An 11458-nucleotide genomic window follows, 5' to 3' on the forward strand; every position below is an offset into this window, starting at 1 on the left:
TCTCTTCAAAAAACCTTTGCTGATCACAACAAAGACCTGTGATCCCTAAGCGGCACCACGTTACAAAATTGAAACAGTACACACAAAATGCATATGCAGTAATTTTATATACTGATACATATTATCCCCGTCAAATATCTAATGTCAGCAATATCACAGTACTTTTTTCATGTAGCTGCAAAACTAAACGCATATATGATAAAACTAAATTTCCTCTAAAACTTGTATTTGAAATAGGCAATGAAGTTTAGAAAGTACATAAATATAACTCCTACTTAAACACCTTTAAGTAATCACAAGTCTTACAGTAGGTTGCAGGTTCTGTGAGCCTCGCCACATGCGATTGGATAGGCACTTCTATATTGATCTGATACAAAAGTGTTCAGGGATGTATATCATACCACTAGAAAATTACTACCTCGTCCCTGTATTGCTCTCAGCAAATAATAGGTTTGGATTTATTACAGAAATACCATAATATTATTATAACTTGTGCAATGATTAACAACTGTACCAGGTTTTGAACTCTATTTAAAAACTTAATCTATATAAAGCTTTGAAGCTTTGCACAGTCAATACTCAGAGTGACAGTTTACTGATGACTTGCTCTGTTTCCTCCTAAAGAGAAAGACAACTCTCTTCACCTTCCAGAGTTAATCTGAGACAGAGAGAGTGGAATTCTCACTGGAGAGAGAGTCATGCCCTGAACACACACAAATACACAGTTACTGTCTTTAGAACTGTCACTCTAGAACATCACAAGTACTGAATTTTACAACTAGGTGAACTGATACCCAGGATTTCCTGATAAGAAATTTGAACTTGCTCTCCCCATTCTTTTAAGGGTAAATCCCACAACATCTTTAACCTTCTCAAAAATTGCTTTCAAAAAACTTTCTAAATAAAAATTAATTTCTAAAAAAACTATTAATTCAGTTTTTCCACAAAAGTCCATGTTTCAAACCAACAGAATTTCCAAATTAGTGCTTATTTGTGCAGTGTATTTAAACTATGAAATGCAATGCAACATGTGTGACACACAAACACTATTGTCAGCAAATGATCGTTTTGCTGTGTTACAGGCTGTCAGACACATAATGCAGTACTTCAGTTTGCTGAAAGTATTGAAAATCCCTGTTCAAAAGCTGCTCCTCACAATGTCAGTAGGCCTCCCTGAAATTAAGTACAGAAATCCCTATACAGCCATTCTCTGGGTTTAGGAACAGACATGAAATCAATGCACAGTATGAAATACAAGTGGAGCTAATTCTGGAGATAAACCTGGCATTGATACAGAGATGTCATGTGTGGGCAGGGGAGTAAAAGGAGCTGCGATGCCACAGACAGACCATGTTCTGTGACACAGACAATTCAGAGCCCACATGGCTGTACGCATATTGCCTCCTCAGTCTCTCTGCACTAAGCCTGCACCTGAGTAATGCCATTAAATACACACAGTTGCCACCAAAACCAAACATAATTATTCCAAAGGTGCAGTAGCTACTTGGCAGGTATAAGTAGAATAAAGATGTTGCTTAGTGTACATGAAATACTTGCAGCATCCTGCTACATAATTTACAACCCTGGAAATCTAGAGTTATTCTACTAGGAGTTTCAGAAAAGCTGAAATAAGTTCTGAACTATTTGTAGTTTAAGAAGCACACAGGGAATAAGTCACTGAAACCAACAAATTACTGCTTGTTACCGCACAAAAACAGTAACCAAGTGTTTTTGAAAACTTGGTGAGAAATAAATATAAATAACATTCACTTTCTGGGCTGAACCACATTTGCCAAGTTTCCACCCACTCCTAACTTCAGTGCCAAGTTATAAACCCCTATAAAAATTAAGTTTCAGATGAAAAGGCTGCCAGGCTGTTAATCTCTGCTGTGCTACTTGGAATTACACAGAGACATCACCTGACTTGCTTCCATAGGTGTATTTTCCCCTTATTATCAGTTTCCTTTCTCGATAATATTAGATTATACAGCCATGCATGTACTCCCTATAAACAAACCAGATTTTAGTCACTCCAACCACTTCAATAATAAAAGGTTACCCTTAACAGTTACGCTGGATGGAAAAAATGTGCATTGCTCAACTCCCTAAGACTCCTTCCTTCTCTAGCACATTGCCCATATCTGATTCCCTGTTGCTCTTGGGTAGCTACAGACTCTGTGGGCTCTGTGGACCTGGGCAGGAACAAAACTGAGACAACCCTGAGATGGAGACTCGCACTGTCCTGGGAGGCAGGCCAGCTTTCCAGCAATGCTCTAAGAAAAAGGGGATACAGGAGCCACAAAGCTGCTGTGACACCAATGTTCTGCCTCAGATCTTCCAGAGACAAGGGTTTTCCACTTGCATCCTCCATTTTCCATGTTCACACACAATTACGGTCCTTCCCTTATCCTTCCCTCGTCGGCTATTGTTCCACTCAAATTGCTCTTGTACTCCTATACGAACTGGCTGGTACTTGAATATACTAATTGGAATATAAAGCAGTGAGGGCAGAGCAGCAGGACCTTAAACTGGAAAGGAAGGGGTGCCATGGACATGTGCTGTCTACATTCGAGTACTGCTGATAAAACTTGTGCAAGTAATGCCTGTGCTAGTTAAACAAAAGCTGGTTCAGGAGGCTGTTACCTATCTCCATCTGTGGTGTGACCACAGCAAAAGACTCTGCAGTGTTTTCCTTTTCTCTCTGCATTGCACTGCATGATTCCGCAGTTCTTTGCTTGAAGAGCTCATTTAAACCAAGTACAACAGTACTGTCATACCACAAAGCTACCCACCCTTCACTAGGTAGGCAGAGACCTGTGTCTGGGCAACAGGTACTGGGGCTGAGCTCAACAATTACCTCTCAGAGCACTCTGGAATAGCATCTGCCCTTCATTTTTCTGCACCTCCCTACAACATGTTACTACCTCCACAAGACAGTCAGAAACCAACATAATGCTCAGAATGGGAGCAAAAAATTGTCATATTTCAATGTTCCGTTCTTGTCCTATAATGATTACCATGTGTGTCAATGTATTTCAAATCCATACCAAGTTAGAAACTTTCTGAACACAGCACAAAAGGAATTCAGTGCACCCTTCCCCTGTGTGATGTTCTTAACCTCTACCCAAATCTCCGTTGCACAGTCAAGCAGCTGACGCAGTCCGTAGCACAATAGCTTGGGGTGGTCTGCATGCAACTTTCCACTTAAAATAAAACCAGCTCAAAAGTTTTAAAATAAGATTTATTCCTCCACCTTCCCTTCCCCTCACACTTTATTTGCACTGAGTTGTTAATAGGAACATTCTGACAAACAGCCTGTGGGGCATTTAGGGATTATGAGTGGCACTGAATTGACTGACAGCATTGGAGACCAAATTCCTACGTACAATAATGGATGCAGCAGGGAGAGCAAGAGCGCAACACATCTCTCAGCACCGCCCTGCAGTGGGGACACACTGGACCCACCAGCATCCATGACCCAGCATGTCCGGAACTTTTCAGTCCCACAGGCATACAGGCACTTTGCCCCAGCGCAGGAAGAAGCTGGTAAAGAAATGTTTTGTAATAAGTTACTAGCTGGCAGAATTGCCATGCTTCAATTGTGACAGGATGTCACCACCCAGGGCTGTTCTCCAATGCTTCTTCGTTTTATTATTTAAAACCTGGTGATCATAAAAGACATTTTTAGCAGATGTCATAGCCAAGCAGGGACAGTTCTGTGAACTCTGGTATACCCTGCACTAAGCTTGAGACAGAAAGGTTCCCAGGATTTCTCCTGGCTCAGCACCATCCTGCTCGCTGGAGCAAGACCTGAACTTTGGAGCCGCGCTTGGCAGCCAAAGCGCTCTCCAGCACAGCACCACCCTTGGCCTCGGAGAGCCAGGGCTGCTGCACTACACCCAGAGGGTGCCTTCCTGCATGTGCTGCATCATGATGAACTACCACTTTGAAAATAACAGAACCACTCCAGAGCACAGGAGGTGCTTTGAAAGTGGCAATTCTGTATCTTTTAATCTATAATTAGGATAATTACTTTTTTCTTTTAATCACAGCCCACTTAACCACTTCACTGCAAAGGGCTGGTCTGAGGAGTCCCATTTTCATTCAACATCTAATCTTCATATTTACCCAAAGTCATTCACTGACTTTACTGACTGATTTCTGCCTGAGCCACTTGTTCCTGCAGCCAGGACTGGAGAAAAAGCAGGTTTACTGGAGATGCAGACTTGGCAAGAACTTGGAACTTTTAAAACCTTTCCCTTCCTCTACTCCTGCAGGATAGCACATAGCCTCACAATAGCTATAAAGTACATAGAGAAACTGGCTGCTGGCTGTGGGTAGCAAAGGTCTTTATCCAAGCCTAATGGAAAACAGGAAAGGCCATTGTCTGTTCTTTGTTGTATTGCAAATCATTCAGTTTCCACCAAGGCACAAATCACTAGATTTTTACTTAGAAGCATCATTAAAAGTGAGCCTTTAACCAGCACTAGTCTCAGGTGAACCGAGCAGCAGGGTGTACTAACATTGGTGACTCTCTTTGTGCAGCTGACCTTCTCATTTCCTCATCCTCAAGACTAGATTCAAGTCATCCCTTGAGACACAGAGATTCTAACATGTCTTCTGTCAGTTCTACTTAAACGTAGTAAGTCATATTCTTCCCATGGATGTCCCTGGACTGCACTGCTTCCAAAGATGCTTGTCAGAAGACAAGCATCATTATCTTATTTTTAGATTATTTTTGGTTACTGTACAGGTTCAAGAGGACACATAGAAGTATCAACTCAGTTCTTCATAATCACATTAACCTTGTTTTCAATAGGACATGCCAGATTCATTTGGAGAGAAAAGCATTACGCTGAAGGGGCTTTAGTGACCACCTAGTCTAATGCGTGAATATTGGTCAGGTGAAATGGAAAGGAGAAGCAGGGATAACATTACTTAGAGCTGTCTGACAGAAACACAGAATGGACTAATGTTCTCATCTAATACAAAAATACCTCCCTTCCTGTCAAACTACTGTGACAGAAATACTAACCTTTTGTGGGCACCTCAAAAGGAAGCTGCAAACCTCCTAGACTACTCAGTCAATTGTGCAATCCCTCCAGGAGATACATGTGTGTCTTCCTGACTCCTAACATCAAGTATGGTGAAAGGAAGGAGACAGAGCACAAACATCATTAAGGCAGAGATACGAACTCTTCAGACACTTCAAGTGAGCAGAATACAATTCTGTTCTCAGAGTTACATAGTCTATGAAATCCATGGGATCACAGACAGCCACACTGCAGCTTTCACACCAGGAAAGCTTATGCCTGCACCTAAGCTTCAAGTTATCTTCCTATTTCACACTAATCTCCACTAATGCTTACTTTTGAAAGGTTCCTTTGTTTTGAGCTAACCTGCTGCTGTTTGGCAGCACACAAATACATTTTTTAAAATATGTAAGAAAATGAATTTTGAGATTCTGCAGATTAAAACAAAAATGTCTCTGCCTTTTAGAAAATGAAGACAACCATTCTTGACTAGGAGTTCAAAAGCAGCTGGGCAGAAGTCCCAGCCTCAGCATACAAATGGTCCTCACTAAGAAAAGCACCGTACTGCGAATGGGAGACATTTTAAGAGTGAAGCTGAGTGATATTATTTGAGCAGGTTGGGTCAGCATGTCAGGGACAAGTGGGTAGGCAGTTTCTCTACAGAAGGGTTTCCAACTTTTATTGTACTGACCTATGTTCTCTACAGCAGCCATGGCTGCAGCTCCAGCCAGACACAGGTGCAGGCGATGGCATTCAGCTGCTGCATGTACCCCACTGCCACGGCAAAGGCACTGCTAGCAGTGAAAGCCTCTGCTTCATAACAGCCAGAAGTCATGAAAGACATTCGGCAAAGCTGAAATTCACATATGCATTTACTTCAGATAAAAGTTACACTTCGGTAAAAAATAAACCCAAAGGGCGCGTTTTAATTCTCTTTACAGAGAGGAATAGCCAAGAGGGCCACAACTCATACCCTCCTAGAACACGCTGCAGTGGGCAAATTGTTTTTTAACAATACACATGCACAAATCCCCCAAACTGACACTTAGCATCAGGGACAATGCTGAAATGCAAAATGCTAGTGTGGGTGGGGAAAACAGCAGTCAAAGAGTCTATAACTCTTGCTCAGTCTTGACACTCATAACTTATATTTGAGGAGAGATGCACTTTTCCCTCATCAGCGGTGCCAACTGATGAACAGCATCCTCATGAAACAGCACAGCAGGCCACAGGCTAAGAGTCTTTGAGTCAGCGATCATCTTCAGGTCAGGTATGTTACCTAGATGCTGACACGCTTGCCTGTGAATGATGTTATTTTCCTTCCTTTATCTATAGAAAAGTGGGGAAAATCCTATTTTTAGTGAAATGAATACACAGTTAGGAGTGTAAAAGTAAGCCAAGGAAAAATTACAGGAATGTCAAAAGCCTCACAGCTGACCTGAACAACCCTGCTTTGGTGCTGGAGCCACAACTAATAATCAAACAAGACAAGAAATGTATTTTTTTTAAAAAACTTCACATTTCTGCATACATCCATCATATCTATAAACCCCTCTAGTGACACAGACAGAGATAAACACATGCGTATGTATCGACAAATAGGATATCTTTAAAAGTTAGAAACACCATTTGGGAAAGATCTGCTGTGCCTTTCCATGAACATTCCACAACATCTGCTTCAGAGGAACAATTAAAAACTCTTCCTCAAAGCACACAATGACAATGTTCCCAGACTCACACTGGCATTATCACTGTGCCACATCCTTGGTTCCTTCAGCCTGAAAGTAAGAGAGCTGAGAGCCCTTCTGAGCCCTGCTTCTAACCTCTCCCAGCCTACAAGGACCTCTAGAACACATTAAAAGAGACACAGATTGCTCTGCCCATCCATTCTGGGAAGTAAGCAAACACAATTTCAAGAATAAAACAGCACACAAACAACAATTCAGTAGTATCTGAAAAGTCAAAAAGCAGCCAAAGCAGATTCTCAATTTAAGGAAGCTATGAAAGCTTTTTCTTACAGTCTTGATCTGTGAAAATAGAAATAACGGAGTCCTCCTTTAAACTGAAAAGCCTCATCATTCCATAAAAATTTTAAGACAGCCACAGTCTCAAAACTCACGTCCACAGAAAGCTGTATTTTGACAGACACTGATGGCAGAAGCAAAGACGAAGTATTCTTCATACGCAGACAAAAAAACCCCGTCTTTTTATTTTTAAGTTCACAATGTATTTATTTCTTCCCGCTGCCTTCCTAGCTTCGTCCCACCAAGCTAAGTTGTGTCATCAGGCAAAATGAAAATATTCACACCAGTTAAGAAATTCGGTTAAAGAATTCTGATATGATGATAGTCCTTCTGATAAAAAGAGAAAACATGACACTTAGAAGTGTAATATCTATTGAGAAAGAAAGCTAAAAAATATCCTAAATGCTGTGAACCCAAGAGACTGGACAATGAGTAGGTAACTGGTAAGGGCTTGATCCCTTGACAATAACCTGAATTGCATGGCCACGTTCTCAAATACTTCTCTCCATACATACAAGTACATACATGTATGTAACTGTGTGTGTGTTATTTTTCGTTCTGTATCTGTTTGTCAATCACATTAAGAATCAATGCAAGCCTTTTAAACAATCACTAAAATTCTGCATTTCAACAACGTTGAATACCTTCTCCCAGCCTCAGAAAGTTCAGCATCTAGAGAAACCAGATAAGCATTTCTCAGATTGAAAGGAACATCCTCATGGGAGTGGGCGGGAGAACAACAGTTTGAGAATCTCTGGGCTAGGCCATTGCTCTATACTTGTCATCAGTTAGTACGTATCCTTTATTAAAAAAGGGGACCTCTGATTCTTCACTGAGGTAAGTTTGAACATATTTAAACCCTGTCGTGTATGCACAACTCTATTAAAGTAAACACCTTGCATTCCTCAAAAGGCAAAATAAATAAAAAGTTTTTGAAAGGCTTCACATAGTAATATTAAATTAATTCATGATGTGTATTCTGAACAAAATTACAATACAAACTAGAGATCTTAATTACCACCTCAGGTGACTACAGACAGCCATGAAGGGAAGAGAAAGTCCACAAAAGAACTGCTAAGCTTTTTGTTCCCCAGCTACTGTACACGTTCCATTAGAACTATGTTAATATAAGCTCTCCTTCACATATATACGCATATCCCTTAATTCATGATGTGTATTCTGAACAAAATTACAATACAAACTAGAGATCTTAATTACCACCTCAGGTGACTACAGACAGCCATGAAGGGAAGAGAAAGTCCACAAAAGAACTGCTAAGCTTTTTGTTCCCCAGCTACTGTACACGTTCCATTAGAACTATGTTAATATAAGCTCTCCTTCACATATATACGCATATCCCATCCCGACCGGAAAGAGAGGACCATCCTGTTATAAACTCTCTCGTGTTCTCACACATATCCCAGGTTGTAGGCTCAGAGCCAGGAGAAGACAAAAAGCCACCATCCTCACACCAGCCAACTGCCAAGTCTGTCTGTGTACTAACTCTTGTGCCACTAAGTAAACTGTGAATGTCTTAAAACCTTAAGGGGCTGGGGTGGGGCAGGAAAAAAATTCAAGCAGAATTTTATTCTAGCATCATCATGACACAAGCCAAAATTGCCATGCTGAGCTAAACTAGCTGAAAACTTTTTTCAGATTACATGCATAAATAGCTTAGTTGTCTTTTCAGTGAGCTCAACAGAATGCACATTGAGATTTGAAATAGTTCCACTTGTGTACAGCTTCTCCATCTGCTCCTAATGATATCAAATTATTGATTGTTCACCTCATATTTATTTAAACATTAACTATATACTCAGCAACGTGATGCTTTGCTTTTTTTTTCTCCCAGAGAACTTTTTATTTTTGCCTGGCTTTGCTTGTAATTACTTTGATCTTCCAGAGTGCATAATTAATTTACTGTTTATTTATTTCTATGAGAAAGGAAAAAAGTTTGACCTAGGAGATCTGTATGCAGCAATTTGTAACAGAATCACATAGCTTATGCTTAGGAAATCATGGTTTTGATTAAGAAGTGGCCATTTAGTTCCCACTGTTTTATTAAAACAGACATTAGCAGATAATAGGAAACACATTTGACACTGTAGGCTGCATTTAGTTTGCAACGTCAATAAAGTTATTTTGAAGACCCTTCCTACTTCGCATTTACCGCAGCTCATGTGAATTGCTTTTTGCTTTTACTTTCTAATAACCAGCTCTAGAGTTACACACGGATATGGGTACTGGCCCCAGAGACTCTACGTTACAGTTTTAACCACTCTATCCAGATTACAACCCAAAAATCAGATTGCTGCATCATCCATTCAGCTTCATGGAAGTCTTTTTTAAAAATTATTATTGCAGGAGTAGATGATGACTGAAGCATGTAACTCAAGTCACTGACTTTGTACACTAACTGAGCTGTCCTGCAGGAATATCTGGCTACAGGAAAAAACCCAAAACATCATGAAAACAGAGATGATGAGAAATTGAAACTACCCAAAGAAGTGCAGAAGTCTTCCTGTTTGCAGGGGGTTTAGACTACAACCCTGAAGTTGCAAGACTGTTTATTCTCCATGCACCACTGTACCTGCCACAGACTCTTTGTTTTCTCTCCCACTCATATGGTTGATGAATCAACACTACTTGAACTGCTTTATAGCAGCTTGTGTTTACTTCACACATACCTTAACCTTCCTTTTTCTCCTCCTACTAACACACACATACACTTCCAAACAGCAACGACTGGCTGTGTCTCTTTGAATAGCACAGATACAGAGTTATCTGGCAAACTCTTCAGGTTTGGATCCTTGACCTTTTGATTGAGGTTTCATTCTGCTTTTACTGCACTTAACAATTTAACTGTGCACTTACTAAGTAAAAAAACAGTAAGAGCATAAAGAATTCAATGCTCCAAGAATGGAAGAAAGTGGGAGACATCAGTGTGCTAGAAACACTCAGAAGCTGTAGTGGCATCTCTACAGTTAAGATCACTACAGTTAAGGGCTTCCAGTGCCTCTGCAACTGGCACCCTTGCCCAGTTTTGTAAAAAGAAGAAGAAAAAAAAGAAAAAAGAAAAGTCCATTTCTGTTCTCCTAGAACGGCAAGTAAAAGCAAACGGTGATGACCTCGAAGCTATTTGTTTCCTTTGATTGTTTCTTAACCAAGAGGATATGTTAGAGCACTTTGAATAAAAATCTTTTATTAAGAGACACCATTTAGAGAAAAGAAACACTTCTGAGTCACACAATGGCAATTTAGAGAGAAAAGAAACTCTCCAGTTTATTTGGCATGAGGGTAACCACATACTAAAATGTCCAATCAACATTTTTACTTCTAGCCTAAACCATTTTAGTAGGTGAAAATCAACTTCTCCATTTTCTTGTCTTCATTGTTACCCCACTTCTGCCTGAACAATCTTCTTTCCAGACACACATAATTTTACCACAGAACATTCTTTTTTTTCCCCCATGAAAAGCTAATCGCAGCACAGCCCATTCATGAGCGTCTCACAGGTGTGTTCCACACAAGCCAGATGTGCAGAGGAAACAAGATGCCTCAGAACTTGTTCTGATGTTTTATGCAATTTTGTTCCTAACTCAAGCAGCAGACACTCTACGGTATTATCATGCAGATTTCTAGTCTGCCCTAAGGAAACTAAACAAGCAACCTTTCATAGCCCATGCATGCCAGCCCTTGAAGAGAAAAAGACAGCAGACCCTTTTTAAAAGATGCTAATCTTCATACAACTAAAATACAATGGTTTCTCAAGCAGGACATGACAGTACCCCATTTCTGCATAATGCTTATAAATTCTGTTATGATTTTCCTGGCTACTGAAGGGATCATACACAGAAACAAGTCTGTGCCTTCTTTCAGACAATGAATCTGCCTTTCAGTGGTGTAACAAGAGAGAAAAACTATGAGAAAACCTATCACAGGGTACAGCAAATCTCCCAAGGCTGATGAGCAAAGGAGCCAGCTGGAATCATGGAAAACCTGATTATGCTTAAACTCTTGCTCAAAGGACATGTGTGTTTTAAAAAACCAAACCAACCTACTAAAACAAATGTTCAAGTACACAGCTAAGTCCCTTCCCAAAGGAAAGGAAGACTAAAAGAACAAGCCACACATGATGGATGCTTGTCACGTCACTTTGTGCACCATTAGAACATGATCAGACAGTTCAGTGGTGAGAACAGGATGAACTTAGAATACTTTTACTGCTTCAGGCATTCACTGCTAACCAACTAACAATCTCTTTGCAGGAAAAATAGAAACAATGGGATATTTCTGTCTTTACTTCAGTGCATGCAGCACCTTGCTATTCAGAAGTGTCTCCTAACAATCAGGTATCAAATCCTCCACCGGGATCCAGATTCCATACAACACAACACAGCA

General features: G+C 40.3%; 1 protein-coding gene across 1 annotated transcript in view; it reads right to left on the reverse strand.

Moving 5' to 3' along the window:
- The window catches only part of SATB2 (SATB homeobox 2), a 117002-nt gene that overhangs the window by 52172 nt on the left and 53372 nt on the right, over positions 1-11458 (reverse strand). The gene's annotated exons all lie outside the window — the stretch shown is intronic.

The sequence above is a fragment of the Acanthisitta chloris genome, unplaced genomic scaffold (genome assembly GCF_000695815.1).
Source record: "Acanthisitta chloris isolate BGI_N310 unplaced genomic scaffold, ASM69581v1 scaffold1995, whole genome shotgun sequence".
Taxonomy (NCBI): Eukaryota; Metazoa; Chordata; class Aves; order Passeriformes; family Acanthisittidae; genus Acanthisitta; species Acanthisitta chloris.